The 25,498-nt window shown below is 45.5% G+C and overlaps 2 pseudogenes; one reads left to right on the top strand and one right to left on the bottom strand.

Moving 5' to 3' along the window:
• The first annotated feature begins 3,731 nt into the window (after positions 1–3,731).
• On the top strand, positions 3,732–4,486 carry LOC111156672 (annotated as a pseudogene).
• Positions 4,487–7,261: 2,775 nt separating this feature from the next.
• Positions 7,262–25,186, bottom strand: LOC111156671 (annotated as a pseudogene).
• Positions 25,187–25,498: the final 312 nt, after the last annotated feature.

Below are 25,498 nucleotides of genomic sequence, written 5' to 3'. Positions count from 1 at the left end.
GGAGCATCTGTGCCATTTCTGGCACATTCCCACCATAGAGACACTATTCTGCTCCTAATTCTTCCTGATTTTATTAATAATTTTGTATGGATTTGATCATGATCCTTTTCTGTTGCCCATGCTTAAATGAAACAAGTTTTGTTGGGGTTTTAGGAGTAAGAGAAAGGCCAGGATAGCTTTAAGAGCTGCATGGCTCTATAGCTCCCCCTTCTGTTGTTTTCAGAAAGCACTCTACATTAGAGATCCTTAATGCTTCCTCCGTTTTTACTGGGATTCTTTTTCCTTCGCTGCTATTAATCCTATCGTCTGTACGGTAGAGTCCTCGTCCAGAAGTTTGCACTCACTGTAATGCTTGTTCTTAAAGTGAACTTTGATTTTCTCATTTGAGAATTCATTTAGTTAGCTTCTGGGTCAGTTTTTTGTTGGGGGCTGGTAGGGGCCAATGGTCCAGGCAGATTCAGACTTATGGTCCCACCTCCACGATCTTCCAGATCTTCCAGGACCCAATCATGCCTAAAGTCTTGTAGTTCTGACTGTCACGTTTCTATTGCATCACCCATTTACTTCAACAAGTGTTTATAGGGTACCTACTATGCACGATGCGGTGCTCAAGTTAAAAATATGAGTAAACAGACTCTAGCCTACAAGGAGTTAGCTGGGAAGGCAAATACAGGCATAATTAGGCACAGCCAGGCTGTGGCCACTTCTGTGAAGATGCAAGAGAATAAGAGCAATATCCATAATAGCCCAGATATGAAAGAGCCCGGATGTCCATCGACAGGTGAATGGGTAAAGAAGATGTGGTATGTATATGTGTATATACACAATGGAATACTACACAGCCATCAAAAAGTATGAAATCTTGCCATTTGCAATGATGTGGATAGGACTAGAGGGTATTATGCTAAGTGAAACAAGTCAGTCAGAGAAAGACAATTATCATATGATCTCACTCATATGTGGAATTTAAGAAACAAAGCAGATTAAACATAGGGGAAGGGATGGAAAAATAAAATAAGATGAAAACAGAGAGGGAGGAAAACCATAAGTGATGCTTAACTCTAGGAAACAAACTGAGGGCTGCCAGAAGGGAAGGGGGTGAGGGATGGGGTAACTGGGTGATGAATATCAAGGAGGGCACTTGTTGTGGTGAGCTCTGGGTGTTATATGCGACTGGTGAATTGCTAAACTCTACCCCTGAAACAAACAAACAAAGAAAAAACATAGATGCTATGGAAACACAGCGATGACACTGTCTAATTCTTATTGGTTTGAAATCAGGGCAATTTTCATAAAGAAGCAACACTTACATCCCCCCAAACTGGAAGATCTAATGCGATCCACCTAATAATAGGAATCAGGGCTCTTGTAGGAGGGTGGACTGATTTAAACAGTAGCTTTGAAATAGCCAAGCTATGTTATTAAAGAACCCGTGGCGTGGTAATTAGAGCTGCGTGCTTCTCATTGCCTCAGCCTAGCCTCCTCTTTTATCTGTTTTCTTCTTCCCCTGGCAATGCTGACAGTTCTCTGGGAGGAAGACAGGATGGCTGGGGCTTGATGTAGATCCTATCTCGTTCTCTTCCTGGGAGACACAGCAGATTATAGCTTTCCCTTCCTCTGCTGGAAGAGGAGTCCTGTACTAAGCAGTCCTGCTCTCCTGACCTGTGATGTTCACCCCCACCCTCCAGCCCCGCACCACCCCATCACCTGGGGAGACTCACAGGCTGGCAAAGGAGCCAGGCTGGCATTTCACACAATCGAGTCCCTTTGTTTGGATCTGCTCATAAAGCCAATGGGTTGATGTGTGTGCTGGCGCAGGAGGAGGGCAGGCTGCCATCTACCCATCTTCTACCCACAGCACTCTTTGGGGGAAGATCTTCATTATACAGTACCAATGTGTGTGTCTCACTTCTATTCATAAGAATGGTTTTTTTTTTTTTAAGTGTTGAGTCCTGTATTCAATTATGCAAGGTTTCAACTAGAAATTTCTTTAGAAACATAGAAGATGTGGTTATTTTGGGCAGTATATTCTGGTCTGTGATGCTGTTGCTTCCTACAGAACCAGAAGCTCAAAAGTAACACACGAGGCCAGGCAAGAGGTGGGAAAAAGGAGGATGTGGCCAAAGAAGGCCTTCTCTCTGGGAGCCCCAGTAATGACCTTCGGGAAAGGGGAGCCTGCTAAGGATAAACACACCCCAAAGCTAAAAGAGAAGGAAGGGGAAGACAATTCAAAGTCCTGGAGGGAAGGGGTTAGCAGCCTTCCCACCTGCTTCTCACCCTGGCCCTTCTGGGGACCCCACTGTCCCTATGCCATCTCCCCTACCCTAGCCTTCAGGCCAGTCACTGCCAGCTCACCACTGCTCCTACAATCTAGGGGTTCACTGACACCCCCAATTCCTCACCAGGTGGGGAGCCCCTTTGCATGACAGTTCCATAAGATGATCTTAGAAACTTCACAAAAGAAGTTAGAAACTTTAAAGCTTAGAAGCAAAAGACTTAGAAGCTACAAGATTCTTTTTTGAGAAAGAGAGAGAGTGGGGGAGGGGCCAAGAGAGGGAGAGAGAGAAAATCTCTAGCAGATTCCGTGTTGAGTGCAGAGCCTGATGTAGGGCTTGATCCCAGGACACTGAGAACACAAACTGATTTGAAATTTAGAGTCGGATGCTTAACTGACTGAGCCCCCTGGGTGCCCTGAGCTACAAGATTCTTGTCCTAACTCAACTGTCTTGCAGCTTGGCTCAGCTGGCACAACCCACTTGGGTCTCTCCATGTATTCCTTACTTCAGCCCTGCCTGAGGTGGGCACAGAGCAGAGAGACTCAGTCATTTGGGGTACATTGGACCTGAGACAAAACCCTCTGTCCCCCTAGGTACTGGCTTCCTTCTTTCTCTCTCACTTCCGGGCGTGGCCTGAGGTAGGACCTCTGGAATTTCTATTGTGTTCTCTCAGGGATCCCTGAGCCAGTGGTGTAGAAGACACTTCCCCTTTGGACAGTCAGTATTCCTCTTCAGGGCTTTAAACCTTCTTGAACAAATCCTTTGGCTCTGTGACCTTGACCTGGTGTTCTGCCCCCACCTTCCCTCCATTTCTCCTGGTGCTCTCCAGCCTTCCGCACACACAGCTGACTGATTGTTCATGATAATTACAGTCTTCAGTAAGACCCCTCCATTCATCCCCAGTGGCATGGGCTGGAGTTTGGAACTGATTACGCTACAGTTATGGGGACTTCGGCAGAGCACCCTGGTTCCCGGAAACACATCTTCCCTGCAGGGGCATGGATAACCAGAATCTTTTCATATCCTGGTTTTAACCCATTTTTAAACCATTCACTAAGTCCCTAGTTCCTTCTGAGTGGTTTTTCTAGCTTGTAACTCCTAGGTCCAGCAATAAGTGTAAAAGCTCTTTTGCTAAAGGTTCTGTCCACTAGCGTGTCGAGCAGCTCTGGTGATAATCAGGCATCATTCTGATTTCAAACTGTGGGACTTGGCAAGTTACATAACCTCTCTGGGTTTTAGTTTCTGCATCTGTGTAATAGGAACTGTCATTAAGCTGGTATCGTGAGGTGACATACACTTGAGCTCCTAGAACAGTGCCTGCTACACAGCAGGCTTGATACCATTATAGGCTGTGGTCACCGGCTCTGGAGAGCATTACAGACAGTGCAGGAAAACTGTCATCTCTTAGACAGAGGGACCCTCTAGGCAAGCCTCCTACCCATCTCCTCAAGAGGCATGGCGCTCAGGTCGGAGAGCAGGACGAGGGTGACGACCTGTACGTGCATACATGCGCGCACGGTAGCTGCGTGAGGAGAAGTCATGGACATGTGGGTCTCATTCTGGGCACTTCCAAAGTGTGAGGTTGAGCTCTCTTGCTCAGGCCTGTGGTGCTGGAGGGACGGGCAAGTTTCTGCGGTCTCCGTAAGGCCAGCGCGCTCTGTAGCCACCGCTGAGATCAGAAGGGGCATTATAAACAGTACAAGAAAGGCCATTTGGGCACAGCCCTAAAGGCCAACCCTTTTGGAGGTGTTTCCCACACAAAGGGACTTGTGCTGGAAAAAGTAGGGGTTGAAGCCAAACAGCCAGATTCCGCCATCAGGAGTCTTGGGTGGCGGCGTCCAGCGCATGGACGGCCTGCCGGGCGGGTTGGGGGCTGAGCAGTACGTGGGTGAGGCAGATTCCGCCATCAGGAAGTATGTCAGGGTCCAGCTGAGCAAAAATGCCCAAAACAAAATGAACAAACAAACAAACAAACAAACAAACAAACAAAACCCACAGCCTTTGTACCCAATGATGGTTTTTCCAGTTTTATCGAGGAAAATGAGCAAGTCTGGTTGCTGGATTGGAAGAAAATGAACAGGTTCTGGTTGCTGGATTGGGCTGGAAAAGTCATGCTGTCAGTGACATTCCTGGAGACTTAAGGATGTCAACGTAGCCAATGTCTCTCTTTCAGCCTCATAGAAAGCAAGAAGGAAAGACCAAGATCATAGGTTTGGTGGTGCACACCAACAGTAATAAATATTCATATGCCAAAAAACACACACAAAATAAAAAACAGACCAAGTGTGAGGTTGAACCATGTGGAATTGCTGGATCTTGGAGAGAAAACCGTAGATTCCTGTTGGTCCTACTTTTAGCCTCAAGCAGAGAACTGGGCAAAGGGGGATTCCCAGCTCTTCTCACTTCCCAGGTTCTCCTGGTGACTCTTCCTGTAGGACAGAGTCTCTGCATCCAGACTGGCACCTCCAACATGAAACTGCCTACTCTTCCCAGGGAGCTCATTAGAATGCAGAATCTGACTCAGTCAGTGGGGTGGGGCTGGCGATTCTACATTTCCAACAGGCAAGCTGGGGTTGCCTCCGCCGCCAGACTATCCCGTGTGGAGCAGGCTCTAGAACGTCCTCGGTAGAGCTGTAACGCATTCCAGCTCTGAAGACGGCGGAACAAATCTTTCCCATGCAACATTAGCATACTAAAAACAAAATAAAACCAAGTTGCAGCCAGTTGTGCTTATAACATCCCTGTCCCATTTCCCCACCCCCACCCCACTGGTCTGGAGAGTTCCATACCCACTTTGTTGTTGTTCTTCTTGTAAACCCACTAAGCCTATAAAATTTTTTCTTTCCTTTCTTCACTGGTCTGTCATTCATCAGATCTTTCCTAAGCCTCTACCATGTCAGAGGTACTGTAACGAAGAAAAATCCCAACCCAGGCTTCATACTGTGGTAGGAGTAATTGTTGGAAAGGAAATCTGACCCTATGATTTCTCTTCTTACAATTCTGTTTCTGCTGGGGCGCCTGGGTGGCTCAGTGGGTTAAAGCCTCTGCCTTTGGCTCAGGTCATGATCCCAGGGTCCTGGGATCTAGCCCCGCATCGGGCTCTCTGCTCAGCAGGGAGCCTGCTTCCTCCTCTCTCTCTGCCTGCCTCTCTGCCTACTTGTGATCTCTGTCTGCCAAATAAATAAATAAACAAAATCTTAAAAAAAAAAAAAACAATTCTGTTTCTACAAATATAAAGTGCAAGGGCCCTAATGTGGCCCTTCAGATACCTGCTGAAAGTCAGCTTATCTTCTCACAGTCCACTCACCCCACCTCAAGCCCTGCCCAGTTCTAGAAACCTGTCCCCACAGTCTCCTGCTGAGCGGCTCTGAGCTTTGGCACCTGCTCCCTCCCTTTTCCTACAGACCCATCTATAGAATCCAATCTAATATTCAGGGCTAACTTACCTGCTTCCAGAAGTGACTACCCACCACTCCTTTCAGGAATTCTTTTCTGAACACCAGGTGGATTTCGTGCACCCCCTCTGTTCTGACAATTTTACATTGAAATTCCAGTTCTCTCTTGGCTAAACTTGAAGTTTCTTAAGCGTAGAGAAATGTCTCAACCATTGCCCCATCGGCCACTTTTTGCTGAACTGCATTTTAGTATTAAGTACTATGCGTCCTGGTAGGAACTCCTTGCTGGCAGGTCTCTCTATCCGAGATGCCCATGGACTTTGACCTGCTTCCAAGTCATTAGTTTTGGCCTCATAGCAGCTGGTGAAGGGCTGGGCGACAGACTGCTGAGGAATGAAAAATGTTCCAGGGTGAATGTGCGTCATCCATGCTATGTGGCTTTTACAGCCCAGCTGTTGGGACAGGATCAATTAAAACCCTGTCAGAGCAGGGTGAGGAGAATACAAAGTAGCAAGTGAAAGACAGGAGGGAAGGGTGCTGATGTCTAAAGCCAAGCACTTAGAGACAGAGAAGGTCAGGAATTTTCGATCTGTTCCTGCCCTGGAAATTTCTCAACTTTGGATATAATGCAATGGAAAAGGAATCTAAATGCTTTGCACCTTCTAAACTGGTTCTACCTTGCTTCGCCTAATGTTTGGCATGGCTAATTTTTCCCAGTTTGACAGTTTTGTAAACCATTTCATTTTACGTCTTTGGATTGCTAAAAATCCATTCTTCCAAAGGGTTTTGGAAAATACTTAATTTTCTTGCTCCACTTTTGAAATCACAACCCCCATTCAAAAACCTCACACACACGCACATCCCAACAACACCACAAAGACTTCCTTTTCCCTTATTAGACACATTATACATTTTTTTTATTTATTTGACAGAGAGAGAAATCACTAATAGGCAGAGAGGCAGGCAGAGAGAGAGGAGGAAGCAGGCTCCCTGCTGAGCAAAAAGCCCAATGTGGGGTTCGATCCCAAGACCCTGAGATCATGACCCTAGCCGAAGGCAGAGGCTTAACCCACTGAGCCACCCAGGCGCCTCACATTATGCATTTTTACTGTAGATAGACATATACATGTAAGTGAAAAGATCATTTCACTCGGTCCCACCATTTGTAGGTAACCATGTCATGCCTAGTGCCGATCCTTCCAGATTTATTTCCACGCACATACCTACGTATAAATATTCTTACAAAAATACGATCATACTATAACTACCATTCATAATGGTATCTTGATGTCAGTTAAATCCATATCTTATGTGGTGTCCATACAGGTCTCTACAATTAAGAGATTAAATCTGTACAATAAAGAGATTAAAATGCATAGCCTCACACTGCATGGATCTACCAAAATTTATTTAATTCCCTGTCACTGGAAATTTCTGTTTCAGTAATTTTTAGGCATCATAAGCAATACCTAAAACAACATTTTTTACTTGTGTCTATGGCATCATTTTTCTTTAGGATAAAGTCCAAGACATGGAATTTTTGGAAGTCAAAGAGATTAGCAGCATTTTAAAGGTTTTACAACAATGTCTTTAAGGTGAATCTGTTACATCTTGCTTCCTACGGATTGCTCTGTGTAGCCAGTGCCCAGTATATAGCTTTGAGCTCTGGGGAGCCCTGCCAGGTGGCCTCGTCAACGCACATGCCCCGCGTGTCTGCCCCAAGGCAGCTGAACCACTGAGACAGGCCTGGAATTCAAACACTCTCTTGGCACAAAAGGGGAAATCTGGAATATCCTTTACTTGAGGGCTCTTTTCCCCAGGAATCCAGATGAGGACAATCCCTCTGCCAATCTCTGAGAATTTGTCCCGATTCAGAAGCTATTCTGGGTTTAAACTTCTGCAAAGTGCTATTTTCCCTGGATTCATGTTTTGCTAGGGCATCCAGTTCTCTTTCAGGCACTTCTCCCACGCTTTCTATCATCTCTGCAGCATCATCCTTTTCTACAACTTCAGGTGTAATCCCATCTTCTGTTTCCATTCCGGTTTCAAGTCCTGGAAAGAGGAGGTGGCAGTCTGGAATTCTCCTGTCCAGATGATTGGTGAATAAGCCTGCTCACGTCCCAGTCTCTGGTCCAGACTAGGAAGCTACCTACTGCAGTAATATGCTTTGTGACATCTAGGGCAGGTCTGGGGGAACCGACAGCCACAGGCCCTGCAGAGAGGAGCACCAGACCCCAGCTGGAGGCACCAGGATTTTCCTGTTTGTGGGGGATGATTCTCAGAAGGGGGCTCAGATGAGTAAAACTTTTTCTAGGGTAGCTGATTCCTAAAAACTCACAGCCGGCTTAGCCCCATGGCTCTGGGTAGCAGAGGAGAAAGAGGCCTCAGTGGAAGGCATCGTGGTGAGGCTGCGCAGGAGCACACGCACTTGCAGCACAAAGGGCTGTGGTGCCCAGCTTGGCAACCAGTAGATGCCCCACCCCCGGCTCCGCCGGCCCTGCGGGCCCCCACCAATCTCATGCAGAGCTGCCCCCTAACTGGCTGCCAGGCCAGCACGGCCTCTTCCCCAAGCCCTGCTCCACTGACCGCTGAAATCCTTCAATATATTCATAACAGCTGTTTTTAAATCCTTGTCTCATACTGACATTTAAAAAAATCTGTCATTTCTGGCTCTCTTTCTATTGTCTTGATTCCCCCTCCCCCTGATTATGGATCACATTTTCCTCCTTTCCCGTCTAGCATCTTCTAACTGAATGTAGGGCATTGCAGAAGTTTCACTTTTAAGCATGTGGATTTGGTTGTCTTCTTGCAAAGAGTGTTGGGCTTTGCCCCTGCAGGTAGTTAATGTATTTCTAGATCAGCGTGGTCCTTCCCAGCCTTGTTTCCAAGCTCTGTTGGGTGGGTTTGGTGTAGCCTTTCCTTCAGTGCTACTTGAGTTCTAGTCCTAAGGTGGGACATTTGTGGGATATCCTGGGTAGTTCACTGAAATATCTCTGTGTGGCTGGTCCCAACTCAAACGTCTCCAGTCCCATGTGAGCAATAATTACCAAATAGCTGATCTTTCCCATGGTGGTTGATCTTTGCTTGGCCTTGGGGAATCTCACCTGTTATCACAAAGCCAGCCTTCAGCCAGAACCTTCAAAGGTGCCATGCAGATTTATGGGGCAATTTCTTTGCATGGCTTTGCCGCTTTGACCTCCCTCGGTGTTCCAAGGGAGTCTCTGTCTTCTCAGCTCAGCGAGACAGCTGGGCTCTGAGTGGATGCCTTCTCTCTGTGCCATGGTTCAGAAGGTTCTTCAGGCAGAAAGCACAAGTGATTGGAGGGTTCACCTCATTTGTTTCTCTTTTTTTCCAGAAGGTACAATCAGTCCTCCTAGGTCTGTTTTCTGGGGACTGAAAACAGTTGCTTCATAGATTTTGTCCGGTGCTCTCATTGTTTATGGCACAAGGGTTGGTCTGGAATCAATTTACTTCCCATACACTCCTTTTAATGAGGCTTTTATTTGGGGGGGGGTTATTATGTGGTTAAAAAAGAAAAAAATAAATAAAAACCAAAGAGTACTCTGGTTCTGAGGGAGGTTTTCCTTGTTCTTAAAAATAGTTGGGCAAAAATAAGTAGTGCCTTTTCTGCCTCTGAAAGCATGTGATGTCACGAAACATTGCCATAGGCTTCATGAGGGAAGCTGACATAAGGGGAAGGCCAAGAGTGTGCTGAGAGTAAGAGTCTAGAAAACACCTGGGTCTGAGGTAAAGACAGTGAGATGGAATAACCAACCCTGGACCTGTGCTAGCTCTGAACTAGCTGTTCTCAAACCTGTCAGCCTCAGGGCCCCCTTACACTCCTCATAACTACCAAAGATCCCAACAAGTTTTTGTGAATGCGGGTTATCGCCGTCAATATTTACCATATTATTAATCGAAATTGAGAACATTTAAAAAGGTGTAATGATTATGAATTTAAATAGATAATTAATTTATGTTCACATTGAAAACCCATTACATTTTACCATTAACAAACATTTTTTATGAAAAACAGTGTTTTATAAAACAACAAAAAAAAAACAACTTAGGGATCTGAGTGACATTGTTTTACATTTTTGCGAATCTCTTTAATGTCTGGTTTTTCATAAGTCCCATGACAACTGAATTTTTGTAACTGCTTTTGCATTCAATCTGTTCTCATCTGTTGTTTCAGTTGAAAAACAAACAAACAAACAAAATCTGGCCTCAGTCAGATCCGTAGTGGAGAAAAGGAGGAGTATTTTTATTTGTGTTCAGATAATTGTGGGTACTCTTCTTTGGTAGACACCAAAAACTTAACAACTTGTAATTCCTTAAAGGTTATTAATAATGCAGACTCCGAAATGATCTCCAAAAATACCTATACTTTATTACAGGGCTCAGTACATTTTTTTCCATAAATTGTCAGATAATAAATATCTTCCCCTCTACAGGCCTTGACGTTTCTGTTACAACTGTTCAAGTAGCTCGTGTAGCCCAAGGGCAGCCACAATGATACATAAACACATGAGTGTGGTTGTATTTCAATAAAACTTTTACAGAACCTTTTTTGAAATAAGCTTTTTGTAAATAACTCATGACTTCTGGTTTATGACAATTAAAACCCGTTGGTCTATCCTGTACTGGGAATGGACGGTTTTGATCATACAGAGGTCCCTGAAAGTGTTTCAGGGACCTCCAGGGGTCACTAGACCACACTTGAGAACTACTCCTATAATATTTTTGTTATATGGGATAACACATTTCTTCTTGCGAAAGGCATTTTCAGTTGTATCTTCCATTCCTCCTAGACAAAAACATCCTAGCCGATGAAGTCCTAGGTAGTTTCACAAGCCAGAAATCTGCATACCGGTTTCTATTTTGGATTTGAGAAATGGCACATCAAACCCAGCCACATTCTCTCCCACCAGTTTGATGTGCTAGCAGTAGAGTAGAAATTGCGTTGTATGTCGGGACTGAGAGGTCCTGAGGCAGCCCCTGGGAGCCTTTTGGGGCCCCAGAACATTGCAAGAGAGCCTCAGAAAATTTCATGTTTTCACTAGGAGGAACAGAGGTAGCCAGAGTCCTCATTATCTAGACAGGCGGTATGTGAGTCAGGGTTCTCCAGGGAAACAGAACCAATAGGATATTTACATAAAGACATTTGTTAAAAAAAAAAAAAAAAAGAAAAAAGGCTCACAGGGCACCTGGGTGACTCAGTCGGTTAAGCATCTGCCTTAGGTTCAGGTCATGATCCCGGGGTCCTGGGATAGAGCCCTGCTTTGGTCTCCTTGCTCAGCGGGGAGCCTATTTCTCCCTCAGCCCCTCCCCCTGCTCGTGCTCTCTCTCATTCTCTCAAAAATACATAAAATCTTTTTTTAAAAATTGGCTCGCAAGATTACGGAGACAGAGAAATCCTGCGGTCTGCCATCTGCAAGTTGGAGATTCAGGAACACCGGGGGTGTAGTTCCAGTCTGAGCCCAAAGGCCTGAGGATCCAGAGAGCCCATGGTGCGAGTCGGTGTCGAGAGCAGAAGGCAGACATCCCTGCCCCCACAGTCTGCTAGAGAACAAATCCTCCCAACCTCCATCTCTTTCGTCTCTTTGGGCCTCCAGTGGATGGAATACGCCTGCCCACACCGGGAAGGGCAATCTGCTCTGCTCAGTCTCCCGACTCAGGCACCAATCTCATCCAGGACCACCCTCCCAGAAATAATGTTTAGCCCAATATCTGCCCTGCCCCCCACGGTCCAGTCAAGATGCCACGTAAAATTAACCATCACAATGAGTCGAGACAGGATAGGTCAGCGAGAACTCTGTAACGTGAGACTCCAGGGGAGGGTGATGCTGGATGGAGGGCAGAAGAGAGGGTGGGCAGGATGCCCCTCTCTGGAAAACCCCATCCCCCCCGCCGCCCCGGACTGGCATCACCACCACCTCTATTGCTCAAAATCCATGTTAGGGAGGAGGCGGGAGGGGAAGAGCCCTGAGGTGACTGAGGTTCTCCCAACTGGACAAACAAAGACCTACACGGGCTATGTTGAAGTTGTTATTTCTCCCAAACAGAACAGCGGCTCTTGAGTTAGAAATCAAGATTAATTTTAGAAAAACTTAAAAATTTTTGTATACCTATGTTTAAGTCCTAAAAGTTCCTATTTTCTTTCTTTTTTAAAAAGATTTTATTTATTTGTTTGTCAGAGAGAGATAGAGACTGAATAAGCAAGGGGATCAGCAGGCAGAGGCAGAGGAAGAGGGAGGCAGAGGGAGAAGCATGCAGGGAGCCCCATGCTGGACTCGATCCCAGAACCCTGGGATCATGACCCAAACCGAAGGCAGACGCTTAACCAACCGAGCCACCCAGGTGTCTCTAAAAGTTTGTATTTTCTAATAATGGACAATCAGATTCAAAAGTTTGACCAACCTGATGAAAAATACCTCAATCCCATATTTATTTATTTATTTATTTATTTATAAATATTTTATTTATTTGAGCGAGTGAGAGAGCATGAGCAGTGACGGGTGGGGGAAGGGTGGCCGAAGGAGAAGCAGACTCCCCACTGAGCAGGGAGCCTGATGCGGGGCTCAATCCCATGACCCTGAGATCATGACCTGAGCCCAAGGCAGCCACTTGACCCACTGAGCCACGCAGGTGCCCCGATTTTTATTTCTATTTCTTAATTATGGGTGAGGATGAGCATCACTCAGATGTTGTTGGGGACATCATGCCGGAATCCACCACAGTGCCTTTGAGCGCAGTGCAGCTCACTTTTGCGGGTTCGATCTGCAGATGACCTGACCTGCGTCCACCTGGGGACCACGATATTAACCCTCACAATGACGAGCCTTACAGTCTGTCCAGCATTAAACAGACCACTCATGAGACATATTCCTCCATTTCAAGTTGACCTTCTACCCTCTCGTATGGTGATGCTATTTATCATGGAAGTTACATTTGGTTTTCCTATGTGCACTGCCCTGCCTACGCCTTCGAATCAACTCTGGCTTCTGGAACCAAGGCCGGGGCACTAGGCTCCATGTGATTCAGGATTTTGTTACTTCCTGAATCTCTCTTCTCCTTCCCAATATCCTAATAAAAATAAACATGTCCTTTGAATCTACATTCCTCATGACAGAGGCAAGTAATTTTCCATGTTGTGCAGTTTTCTTATATATTAAATAGTTTGTGTTTGCTTGCCTGCAGGGGTCATGCCCATTTATAAATTATTCTGATTAAAAACAAACAGTACACAGACTAAAGAAGGCTGCCTGAAATCCCACTGCTCTAACAGAAGCAGTTAGTTTCATTTCTTTAATATTAGCTTTCATCATTGCTTAACTCCACAGATATTTTAAATGCGTATCATGCTATGTCATTAACTAAGCATTTCTCCTATAATGGTCTATTATATTGAGTCTACGAACGTAATAAAACATAAAAACAATCGTATTGTGGATTTGCACAATCCTTGGCTAATGTGAAATTTAAATATTGTCACATCTCCTAATTCTACTTTCTTCGCTCATTCATTTGTTCATTTACTTACTCATTTACTCAACACATATTTATGGAGCTGGCAATCAGAATACAAATATAAGTAGGAGAGACACTGTTCCTGCCCTTAAGTATATTAAGTCCAGGAGGGGAGACAGATATCATCATGTGAGTGTCACGCATTGACCCATTTGAGCCGTGTGTTCATGTTCTGTCCACATAAGCAACCAAATAGAAATGCCCTCCCCCCATTTTTAATGATCTTGCTAATTAGGTACAAGTGTGGCAGCTCTGTGTGTTTTGGTTGATGGAGTTATTTCCTCAGGGTTAGAAAAGCAGAACCACGACAGGGATCTGGAAGACTTGCTGTCCTCTTTTGTGGTTTAATCTCCAGACAGCACTCCCTTCTACTTCCTGCCACAGGATGGGTAGTCAGATAAAACGTTCTTCTGAATGAGGAAAACAATTAAACGTTGAAAATGTGAGAACAAGAAAACACAAGCTAAAAATAGAACGCACCAGCCTGCTTTATGCAACATATTTTTTTTAACTGGTGGATTTAACCATAGCATTAAAAATTCTATCTTATTCTATCCTTTCTGGACTATACCATGTTTATAAAGAGGAAGTCAGCAAAACATTAACTAACTGCACCACTTAGTATTTTAAAAAGTCTCTTTTATGTTTCAGGTCTGGAATTAATCATTAACCCTTTTTAAAAAAAAGTGTTTAAACAATAACACTTAAAACCTACAAGATGGGGGCACCTGGATGGCTCAGTCAGTTAAGCATCTGTCTTTGGCTCAAGTCATGATCCCAGGGTTTTGGGATGGAGCCCAGGATCAGGCTCCCTGCTCCACGGGGAGTTTGCTTCTCCCTCTCCCTCTGCCTGCTGCTCCCCCTGTTTGTGCGTGCGCTCTCTCTCACCGTCAAATAAATAAATAAATTTTTTTTTTTTTTAATTTACAGGATGAAAGAATAGCTCAGTCAATTCTTGAATAACTTTCTTCTAATTTCAACAGTTATCATGTTTTACCCATTGTGTAACATTTGCTTGTGTGTGTGTGTACACGTTATTTTGCTGAATTATTTGTAAGTAGATTATAGAAATCTTAACATTTCACTCCTAAAAGTTTCAGTATACACCTGCTAAGGACAAAGACATTCTCTTATATAAGCATAATGCTATTACCACTCCCAGGAAACATCATTAATTCAAGAGGGTCGCCTAATATCCAGCTGCCAGCTGCAGAGTCCTGGGATTGCGAACTGGCTCTGCCCACCTTCCTGCTGGAACTGGCTGCCAGCCCCACCCGCCTGGGCACTGAGCCTTGTCCCTGCCTTGTCCACTGCCTGTTCAAAACTAGAAGTCTGACTTGGGGCACAGTCCGTGCCCAGAAATCCTGCCAACCACCTTCATCCATCAGCTCAGACCCCTGGATGCTGATGCCTTCCCACATCCCTAAAATTTGAGCCCACCATTTCCTAGCTCTGCGGGCTTGCCCTGCAGCTAGGCTGATGCCTCTTGACCTTGACCTGTGGCCATGCTATAGCTGTTCATTGACATTTCAAATGGCAAGGGAAGGTGTAACCATATGTAATAGGGCTGGGCATAGACATTTCCAACTTATTCCTTGAGCACAACATTACTGAAACAAAATGGTTTTTAGCAGCAACACCCATGAGCTTAAATTTCATTATTATTTCTATCATAAGAGAGCTGTTCATAAAAGCCAAGTGCATTTCAGCTTTTTAGTATAGGGAATGCTTTGGATTGATGAAGATCAAATTCTTGACGGTGCTGAAGGAGTGAACTGCTTCAACTCTCCTTCCCCTTGCTTGTTTAATCTCCCAGCCTAAGCCTGTCTCTTGCAGCAGGCCGAGGAGAGCAAATTCTTCCGGTCCCAGGGGCCATCTGCAATGACCATCACAGATGGAAGATAATAAGCAAAGACTTCATGTTAGGGTGAATGGGTCAGGTGACACAGACATTTGCCAGCCCTGGCCCTTTTCCTGGTCACTGGCCAGTCCACAAAACTGTACGGACGCTCCAGAGCCCTTTGCCCAAAGCGGAAGAGATACTAGCATTTCTCAAGGGCACAGGCTCATTTGAATAAGGGGTACTCATTACTCTCGCCCACTAATAAAGGGAACTTGCTGCAAGCACAAAAAGCCCAAGAGAAAAGGAGAAAGCAGGGGAGTGAATAAAAACAGAAACAGGCTCCATGCTCTGACAGGCAAGTTTCTCAATGCATCTGGTCCTTCAGTGAGTAGAAATATCTCATTGGAAGCAGAATCCCACAGGCAAGCGTTTGGGCTTTCTGTTTTCACCACATTAACACCCCGACAAAGGGCCATGGCATTGCTGATGCAGGAAATGAGGGGAAGAGTAGATGCATTCCCCCCACCCCTTCCCTTTCATGCAGACAGTCCTGGAGGCTGTGTGCTGGTTACCTAGGAAACTATGTATGTGAAACTCCAGAAAATGTGCTGTCAGGCAGCACGAGAGGGAACTGCTGAGTTTTTTGCTGGCATTGCACGATGCCAGGCCATTTTCTTAACCCCTCCGAACCAGTGTCCTCATGCACCAGGAGGAGCTAATCTCTACCTTGTGCATGTGTGCATGTGCGTGCGTGTGTAAAGCGTCTTAGTTGATTGTAGAGTACAGAAGGAGCTCAGTGTGGATCTCCCTTCTTTTCCCTTCATCTCTCAAACATGTTGCATGGAATAGGCACCACTGAATAAATGGCACAGAGATCTAATACAGAAACCATTTTGGTAAGAAATGAGATGTTCATTCAATTTTTGTAACTGAAATGATATTCAACACCTAATAAGCATGTTATTATGTGGCATTAGATGATCAGTCTCTTACAAATGGAAAAAATCACTTGAAATGCAAATACTGGGGCGCCTGGGTGGCTCAGTGGGTTAAAGCCTCTGCCTTTAGCTCAGGTCATGATCCCAGTGTCCTGGGATCAAGCCCTGCATCGGGCTCTCTGCTCAGCAGGGAGCCTGCTTCCCCGTGCCCCCCAACCCCTGCACCTGCCTCTCTGCCTACTTGTGATCTCTGTCTGTCAAATAAATAAATAAATCTTTTTAAAAAATGCAAATACTACTAGCTTATCCCCTCCATAAATCTGAAATGTTTAAAATGTCTTCGATGCTCTTTGAATCAGCACAGCCGCACAGTAGGCTTTGAAGAGCCCATCAATAGCATTCCCTTGTTGTCTGCTTGGATTCAGACCGAGTGAGGGCTGGCTGCGGGAGTCGGACATATTGACGGGGAAACAGCAGCGTCATTACTGATAAAGACCATCTTACTGAGGCGCCTGGGTGGCTCGGTCGGTTAAGTGTCTGCCTTTGGCTCAGGTCATGATCTCCAGGTCCTGGGATCGAGCTCCTTGGTGGGCTCCCAGCTCAGCAGGGGGGTCTGCTTCTCCCTCTCCCTTTGCCTCTCCCCCTGCTTGTGCTCTTTCTCTCTCTGTCTCTGTCTCTCATTCTCTCAAATGAATAAATAAAATCTTGGGGAAAAAAAAACCATATTACTGACTGTGTGACAACAATGGGGCTTTTGATGCCGCTCCTCAGAAAGACTTCACATTCCCATCCCAGGCAGTGCCCCACAACTGTGGCCGCTCCCCGCCTTCGCACCCCGGCCAGGGCTGGGCCTCCCTGCCAAGCCTGGGCCTGGCACAGGCACCCCATACCACACTCCCCCAGTAGGCAGACAAGCCACGCAGCAGAACGAGAGGTTGCTGACCATGTGTGCGTTAAGAACTTCAAAGGACTTAAAAGTAGAAGTTTCCAGGTGAATTAGGGAAGTGAATTCCCCCTTCAGGACTCTGGGGCTCCTGGCGGCTGGGCCCCTGACGCGGCCTCAGCAGAGCTCTGCTCTTTTAGCTGCCCTCAGCTAGCCAACAGCCTCACCCACAGGCGTGGGCCCTTCCCCGGGGACCTGCTGCATATACAAGGCCTGGTGAGGGGAAGGTGTGAAGGTTTAGCCCCCTTGCCTCAAACTGGGACGTCCCTGAAGAGTCATCTGAGCTCCAGAGCCTCCCCTGGGACTGCACACCTCAGCTTCCCCTTTCCCCTAATCCGGCTCCCTTCGTTCTCCAATATGCTCCTTGTGCAAATCTCTCCGAGTCTGTTTCCCAAGAGACCGATGGGAGACAAGGAATTTTCAAGTAACTGGATCATGCATTCAGATCGTCAGGAGGTGGTAGACTCCACCATACAGAATTATATCTGGAAACTCACATTCTTCTGTCATTTTCTTCATATATTTGTATGATCATTCCCCGCCCCCCGCTTTTTTTTTTTCCTTCAGCTGCTTCTCTGCGGAGCTGTTATTCATCTGATCTTGGACCTCTGGCTAGTCCTCTAATTTTTTAATCAAATTCTCTCCTAGTTTCTATCCCATGCCCTTCTTTCCGATACTTTTTAGATTTGCTTGGCTTTATCTTCCAGTATCTCAACTGGGTTTTCAATCACGCTCTGACATTTTTTTAATTTCTAAGAATTTTTCTCAATTCTTTAATTTCATTTTCTACGTATTCTGTTATTTCATGGGTACACTATCATCTCTTCTCGGGCGAGATTCATAAGATTTTTGAAGGACATTCCCTTTTCCCTTCATAATTTTCTCCATGTTTCTTTCTTTGTTCTTAATCTTGGCTTACTTGTTTGAGCCTCTGTCTTCCGGATACCTGGTCGTCTTCACTTGTGTGCCCATTTTTAAGAGAGAGACACTAAGAGGCTATTTGGGATCTGTAGGCCCCTGCACGGAGCCTTTTGAGCATGGAGTTCCTTGGGTGAATGTGCATCTTTGATGATGTCATAGAACACTGTAGTCCAGCCTCATTTAAATATGCAGAATATTTCTTAAGGCCGATGCTCCAATATGTATGTGACAACAGCCCGGAAGTCAGGCAAGCAGCTGCATATGGCTTGGGAGTCATGGCACAGTATGGTGGAGATAACTACCGTCCTTTTTGTACAGAAGCACTTCCACTGCTGGTAAGAGTTATTCAGTCTGCTGATTCTAAGACCAAAGAAAATGTCAATGCTACAGAGAACTGCATCTGTCTGGTTATTTGGTCCGGGAACTATCAGTGACAGCGTACAAGACTGAATGAGAGCTGACTATTTGCTCTGTGATGGTGAAATTTTGTGTGTCGACTTGGTTAAGCTGTGTAACCCAGCTGTTCAGTCACAGACTAGTCTAGATGCTGCTGGGAAAGTATTTCATCATGACTCACACTGCAATCTGTTTACTTCACATTTTAACAGATTACCTTTCATAATAGGGATAAGCCTCGTCCAAATGGTCGAAGGCCTTGAGAGCAAAGACTGAGGTTTCCCACAGATGAATCCATTCAAGACCATAACCTAGAAACCCTGCTCGAGTCTCCAGCACGTCGGCCTGCTCTACAGAGTTCAGGCTTTATTGGTTCTGTTTCTAGAGAAACCGACGGATACACAATCTTGCAATGTGATTTTGCTACTCTGTCAATCAAGAGGTGGAGTCGATTTCTCTGACTCTTGAATCTGGGTTGGGCTACATGATTTACTTTCACCAACGGGACATTAGCAAGTGTGATACAAGGAAGGGTAGCAAAAGAACTTGTGGATTGGGGCTCGCCCTCTCCTGCCACTGGAGACCCTTTTGCCACCATATAAACAAGTGTGGTTAGCCTGATGGATGATGCAAGACACATGGCTTTTCCAGCTGGCATCAAGCCAACTGCCAGACAGGACAGAAGCCCCTTGCTAGACCAACAAGCCTGCCAATCAACTGACACATGAGCGAAGCTACCCCAGAACATCAAGTCCCAGATGAACTGGCCCGTCACGAAACCACTCGGCTGACCTCAAACCTATAATTAATAATAAATACTTTGTCTTAATCCACAAAGTATTGGGGTGGACTTTTGTGCAGCAAAAGATAGCCTACATAATCATTACTATGATATCTTTGTTCTTGAAATGATCATATAGCCCAGATTATCCCCACCTATATCCTGCTTCTTCTGCCTGGCCGCCAGTATTCTGCTTGCTGAGTAGAAGGCTGGAAGTTTCAGCATTCGTAGAGTAAATATTCACTTCATCCCCTGGACAAAGTGCGGCCAGGCCAACTACGAAGTTCTAGAGGACACAAAGTGTCCACACAGAAGACTGCCCTCACTTCTGACAACAAGTGCAAGTTCAAGGAGCCCCCAAAACCATCCTCAATTTTAACAATTTGTCAGAAGGGTTCACAGAACTCATTGAAAGTTGTTATGTTCATGGTTTCTTATGGGGAGAGTATATAGATTAAAATCAGCCAAGAAAGAAGGCACTTGGGGAAGAGTCCCAAAGGTCTGAATATCGAGATTCCAGTCATCCCTTCCCCGCAGTGTCAAGGACAATGCTCATTCCCAGCCTCTGTGTGTGACAACACACACCAAGGATTTCCAACCAAGGAAGTTCGCCTGAGCCTCTGGTGTCCAGAATTTTGGGGAGGACTTTTATCTCCTGCCACCAGGAACACATACTGCTCCCGTGGCCAACCGTTAGTCTCCAGCCCATCCTGGAGGTTGAGCCAATACCTTCAGTCTCTAGTTCCTGGAGATCTGAACTAGTACCAAAGCCCCTACCATAAAGCACATTGGCAGACTGTCTGATGGCCAAAACCCTCAAGCAAATAAAGATGGTCCTATTAGACATTCCAGGGGCCAAAAAATCACCTCCAGGAGCCAAGAGCAAAGGCCAGACCCCTCTTTGGATTGAGTCTTCACTATACAGACCACCCCCTGGCCTTTGGCCAAGACTCTGTTATAGCAAAACCATCACCTTTGTCTGGGCATCTGTGATTAATACAGTATTTACTAGACAAAGCAATGGCAAACAACTAATTCACATGGCTATAAAGCCATGACATAGATATTCACATTTTGTACTAGGTTGATTACTCTTGTCCTCTCTTGATGTGTTGCTGTTTGTCCTTGTAATAACCTCGTACAGAACTATTTAGCAGAAATATTGGTTTATGGTTAGTTAAATCCAGATGTTCCCCAAGATAGTGATTTTATTAATCCCGATGAGGCTTTAACTCAATTTCTCAATATATTTGATTATGAGTATCAGTATTACCAGAAGACCTATTTACATTAGATGGTTGAATCTCATCAACAGGGCCAGTGGTACGTCATATCCCAGCATGGCAAGTCAGAAATATGCCACACTACCAGAGCCCCACTGAGTCATTAGGAATTAGTCCAGTCCATTGTGCTATCTCATGGTGTCTCCCTGAGTCACACTGCTCTCATTTTGTAGGCTTCCATTCGACCTTGTCAAGCTTCCAAAGGCAAGAGTAGTCCACCAGTGTATGGGCCCACCTTTCAAGGCATCGAGTATAATTGAGCTAAGAGACAATACCATCTCTTGCTCAGAGTCTCTCTCAAGGCACCAATATAATATTGCATTTCCTTCATTGTATAGAACTCCACATTTACCAGTTTAATTTTACCAGGCGTTTCCACCTCTTTTGGGAAAATATGTTGGGTTTGGCTAATGTGCTGGTCTAGATTGCCATTAGGAAAACCAGTCCAGCAAGTACCTCACCCTCAATCCACTCTCATTCCTATACAGGTACATAGGGTTACATACGTACAGAAATAGTGGACTTTCTTCACCCCTAGGCAATATAGCTGCATTCACTGTTAATCTCAATTTTGCAAGATGAGATAAATGTACCACCTGCTCCATCAGGCCCTTAGTAATTCTGACAGAAGGTTTAAAGGTGTAGTGACAGTTTTTTGTTTAGGGATCATCCTTGCCACTGGCACCTGTGGTTGTGGCTCTGCTCCCAGGGCCACCGTATCAGGTAGGAAAAAATAAAGTGGAGGTTCCATGGGGAAGAATTGTAGAGTAATAACACAGCACAGACTCATGAGGCCATGTAAGCCTGCCCTTCATGCCTTAATCATCGTCTGTTCTAATCATCTTCAAACTATCAGGATCAAAGTATATTCAAAGTTGATCAAAGTTGAGGAAATGTGCCTTGATGGTTCAAATTGGTACAAAATCTTCTAGTCCAGTGCTTTTCTGGTATTTGGAACATTCACCTCAACCACCAGGTATTCACAACCCAATCCAGAGCAAGTGTCTATTACAGCAGGAACCCAGCTGGAGTCTCTAGGGGCTGCTCACATCAGTCCAATTTGACAGCTATGTGTGTGGCCTTCTCCTTGGAGGCTGCCTCAGAACCACCTACAGCCTCTTTCTTATGGACAGACTGTATAGTTGGCATTTTGTGCCTTATAGGGTAGAGGAGGAATGTGTCTAAATTTGCCCATCTCTGCATTGCTATAGGGCCTACCTATGCATTATTCCATGGCCATCTCAAAGATTGCCACTTGCCAACTCCAGCCACTTCCAATACCAGGAGGAGGTCCTTCTCATGGGCAATGATGTGTCCTACTTTGATGTACCCCCTCAAATTCTCATAGTGATTTTCATATGGCTGTGCCCCTTATGGTATTCCTTTAAGAGGTCAGCTTTCCATAGTCCATCTGTCTGATCCCATGGCCCAGCCACTGGCCACCATCATGAATCAGAACACAAAGACAGAGGCAAATAGCATACATTTCATCCCACTAAGCTGAATTGTTTTTACACTCTTTGATAAGAGTGGCAGTTTTCCAAACAGGATGCTTGGAAATGTTCACTTTGGAATCGCTATCCATCAATCAAGCAGCTCTTTCTTGATCAATAGAGAGTTGCTTATATGGCTACACCCAAGTGGCTTTAGCGTCCAGCAGCATGTCAGATGGTTCCAAAGTCAGTCCTAAAGGAGAAGGAGCTCCCTGCTCATGCGTACCTTTCCTTGGATTCCCTTGGTACCATTTCCTATGTAAACGTCCTTTTTATTATATGGAAATCTTCTGAGCACTCCCCTCCCCATTACAGTAATTTTTGACACTACCCAGGACATTATTTCAAAATTTCAAGCATTTCAAGATTATTTTATGTTCTTCAGTCATAAGAACAATTTCAATCAATGTCAAATAGCAAGCTATAATTGTTTTTTAAATGAGAATGTTCTGGAATTTTCAAACAGCAATCCCAGGGGTCATTGCTCAGTGGCACTCCCAGGCTTTTGCCATGAGCCTCAGTCTATATCCCACACCTCATCCCTTTGCCTTTCCCCCCATTATCTTTCAAATCTTGCCTATCTGTGGCTTCACTTGAACTATTTCTTTTGGTGGTAGTCCTGTGATAACTCAGATTCCAGTCTTGGCTCCGCCTGAAGATCCACCCAACATCTACCTTTCATTTTGGTTATTGGCAATAATAACAACCAAGGGATTAATATTTGCTTGTTTCTTGTTACTTTGCACTTCCTTATACACCCAGTGAGCCCAATCCTCAGGAGTTGGAGCCGTCATTTCTAAATTCTTTTGACAACTTTAAAAAAATTTTTTAAATTATTTATTTATTTGTCTGAAAGAGAGAGAGTGCCATGGGGGGCAGGAGTGGGGAAGAGCAGAGGAAAAGGAGCAAGCAGACTCTGTGCTGAGCACAGAGACCAACGTGGGACTGGATCCCATAACCCTGAGATCATGATTGGAGCTGAAATCAAGAGTCAGACCCTTAGCCAACTGAGCCACCCAGGCGCCTCTCTTTTGGCAACTTTTGCCTCTAATAACTAGGCAGCACAGCTCCCCTGTATTCTAGGGAACCCTGTGGCCACCTGAGTAACCCCCACCCATTTTCCTTCTCTTCTTGAACCATGTTTCATGAGTCAGGCTAGTGAGTCCCACTTCTGACACAAACTGAGAAGCATTTGGGCCAACTGTGAAGTCAGAAGGAACAGTCTCCAAGAATATCTTTACTTCTGACACCAGCTGCAAGGTCAGGGATCTCCAAGATCACCCTTAGGTTTGATAGTTCACTAGAAAGACTCACAGAACTTACTGAAAGCTCTTATCTTCACAGTTACAGATTTGTTTTTATAGGTAAAGTCTTTCAAAGCTACAGATTAAATTAGCCAAGGGAAAGGTACAAAAGCCAGAGTCCAGAGGAGGACTATACACAGAGTTTCTGTTGTCACTCCATGGAGTCAGGACACGTTACTTTTACTGCAATGATGTGTGACAATGTGCATGGAGTATCGCCAACCAGGGAAGCTCATTTGAACTACAGGGTTCAGAGTTTCTGTTGTGCCTCATGTGCATGTTTGTGGATGTCCCAGTGCACACATCCAAACTTCATCACCCCTCTTCATTTGCAGTCTCCCTTTGGTCCTAAAAGTGCATACAGCAGTCATGACCTGTCCGCAGGAAGACTCGGAAGAGAGACTTCTACATTCACTAGAAGTGGGCTCAGAGCAGTTTGGGCAGGAAATTCAGACATCCTAGGATATGGGACATGGTCGAAAAGAGGGGTGCAAGCTCTGGGTGCATATGATCTCTTAGTTAAACAAATGTCTCCCAGCGGGAGGAGCATTCAAAAAGAAAGGGAGAAGAATGCCTATATTCGGAATAGATCGTGTTATTGAGGATCTATTATCTATTACTGAGCTAATTTTATGAGCCCATATCAAATCTTCAGCTGGACTGCCTGCTTTTATCCCCACAGCTGTATTCTCACCTCTGATTTCAGTTTTGCAGGCACTAGTTGGCCCAAAAGGCTTACAAAAGCATGTTACATCTACAAGCCTAGACGTGGAATCCCAGCTCCAGACAGGCTTTACCTTCGTTCCTTGCCAGGTTACTAGGAAGCCTTAGAAAAAGAGGCTAGGCGGCTAGAGGACTCTCAGAGGGCTTGATTGGTACAGCAGATCACATGTGGGCAATCTTTGTGCCTGGAGCTGTGACTATGTGAGCCATTCAGAAAGTCTACCAGAATATCTCCATTTTCTATGTTCTGCCTCAGGAAATGACCAGAACTATGGACAATGTTACCAAAGACCCAACACCATCACAGAGAACTATGGAGAACCCCAGTGAAATAGGCCTCAACAGGTATCTGGCATTGGCCATGATTCTGGCTTCCCAAAAGAGCAGAAGTAACCACTGTGCAGGAGTTCCCATAAATGTCTATGCCTCCACCAGAAATATCTACTGCACATCAGGAAATCCATCAAATTGCCACTGTCCTCTTCATTTCTGCCATTAAGTATGCTTCAAACCCAACATCTCAGAACCTGCTCGAATAACTACCTTCAAACTCCGAATTGTGGTTTACTCCCTAATTTAACCCTCAGTCATTATTCCTTTTAGTATATTCCCAAGTATACCTCTTATGACACCCCTGATTTTGAAGACTTCTAACACCTACCTGTCAGTAGAGGGACATGCCCAGCCGATGATAACAACTAGTCCTTCAGAGCCAACAGTGGGAGTCAGCCCACTCTTGATAACTAATTGAACCAACACCAACCTCACAAGGACCATTATTCTATCCCCCACAGCATTTAACAGCATATTGTAGCTCTGAAACAACGGAGGCAATGACCAACTGTTCACAATTGCCCATTTCTTACCCTCTGCTTTGCTTCAACCAACTGTAGGCAGGTTTTCCCCCACCCACAGCCCATAAATTTTCGCTTGCACCAAGTTTAAACAAGCATACCCGTGAACTTGTTGTCCCCTTAATAGTTCAGTTTGAGAATCTGCTGACTATGGAGAAAAATATTCCAGCTGGGCAACCTGATTATGCACCTACAGCCCCACATCTCTTTCCTTCCTCATCCACACAGTCCCTGCCAGTCCTGACCATCTCTGCCTGTAAAGGTCTGTTCTAAATGATGTCTGATGCTTGCAGATTTCTCAGATCAGAACGGTAGATAATTTCCCTAATATGAGCACCATCGACATGATGAGACATCATGTCGGAGTCTGGCTTCCTGTCTGAGAGGCGGCAGGTGACGTCCCGGCGCTGGGACTGCCGACCACACTGGACAAGGCAGGAGCCAGCCTGGTGCAAGGGTGTGGGCGGGCCCCTGGACAAGGACGTGGTCTTTTTCACAACCGCCATATTGCCCACCCCAACCTCCCCGCCCCCTTTCCTGCTACTAATTCACAACGAAGCCTGTGCCCTCACCGTGCCCAGCTCTACCCACTGTCCCCAGTGGGGATCCCAGACTGCTCCAACCTGTCCTTCCCCACCCACCCCTGCCGTGGATGGGGGAGGGGACCAGCAGACCTTATGGATGTCAGTGGTCTAAAACCACTATCTAAACTATGCCTGGAGGGCTGGGTGGGGTTTGCACCAGGAGACCTGGATCCCTGGAGGCAGTCAAGGGGCGGGGCCCAAATGGTCCTGGGTCCTCCCAGACCCACCCATCAG

The sequence above is a fragment of the Enhydra lutris genome, unplaced genomic scaffold (assembly GCF_002288905.1).
Source record: "Enhydra lutris kenyoni isolate GAN:26980312 unplaced genomic scaffold, ASM228890v2 scaffoldscaffold48, whole genome shotgun sequence".
NCBI lineage: Eukaryota > Metazoa > Chordata > Mammalia > Carnivora > Mustelidae > Enhydra > Enhydra lutris.
This window is presented reverse-complemented; position numbering and strand designations above follow the sequence as displayed.